This window comes from Cebus imitator, unplaced genomic scaffold (genome assembly GCF_001604975.1).
Source record: "Cebus imitator isolate Cc_AM_T3 unplaced genomic scaffold, Cebus_imitator-1.0 Scaffold129, whole genome shotgun sequence".
Classification (NCBI taxonomy): Eukaryota; Metazoa; Chordata; class Mammalia; order Primates; family Cebidae; genus Cebus; species Cebus imitator.
The window spans coordinates 5,928,642-5,929,679 of NW_016107444.1; positions in this window are offsets into that span (position 1 = coordinate 5,928,642).

Sequence of the window (1,038 nt, forward strand, 5' to 3'; positions counted from 1 at the left end):
AAAAAAAAAAAAAAAAATTAGCTGGGTGTGGCAGTGGTGCCCCTAATTCCAGCTACTTGGGAGGCTGAGGCAGGCTGAATGGCTTGAATCCGGGGAGGTGGAGCTTGTGGGAAGCTGAGATCGCGTCCAGCCTGGATGACCAAGTGAGACCACCTCACCTCAAAAAAAAAAAACTGGAATTGCTGCTCAGTTCAGTTCTACAGTGACGGCTTTGTGCTCCTCCTGTCTTTCTTTTTTTCTTTTTTAGATTGTCAGTCTCACTCTGTCGCCAGGGTGACGTGCAGTGGCGCCATCTCAGCTCACTGCAAGCTCCTCTTCCAGGGTTCAAGCGATTCTCCTGCCTCAGCCTCCTGAGTAGCTGAGACTACGGGCCCACACTCAGCTAATTTTTGTATTTTTCGTAGAGTCGGGTTTCACCATGTTGTCCAGGATGGTCTTGATCTCTTAACCTCGTGATCCACCTGCCTCGGCCTCCCAAAGTGCTGGGATTACAAGCGTGAGCCACCGCGCCGGCCTGTGCCCCCCATTCTTGTGGAACCATTTCTTATCCCCATGCCCCAGCAGCATATGCCAAGTAACAGGGATTTATGTGATTAATCTGAAACCTCCTCCCCCATCAGACCCACAAACCTGCCAGAAACTTAAGTCATTTTCTTTTTCTTTCATTCCCCCATATCCATTCCAACGGCAAGTCCTTTAACTTCTACCTCCAAAATGTACATAATAAACCCTACTTTCCAATCCACTGCCATCAATCAAGTCCAAGTGTACCGAGACCAGCTGGGCCGTAGAGACCGCAGCCAGGCGGCGCTGAAGGCGTTAAGAAGCAGACACAGAACAGCCGAGTGGGACTCTCCGGGGCTCACAGCCTTCCGAGCCCAGAGCCTCGGGGGCCGACGGCATCCCGGGCCGGGGGTCTCGGGGGCCGACACCATCCCGGGCTGGGGGTCTCACGGGCCGACGGCACCCCGGGCCGAGGGTCTCAGGGGCTTACGGTATCTCGGGGGCCGACACCATCCCGGGCCGGGGGTCTCACGG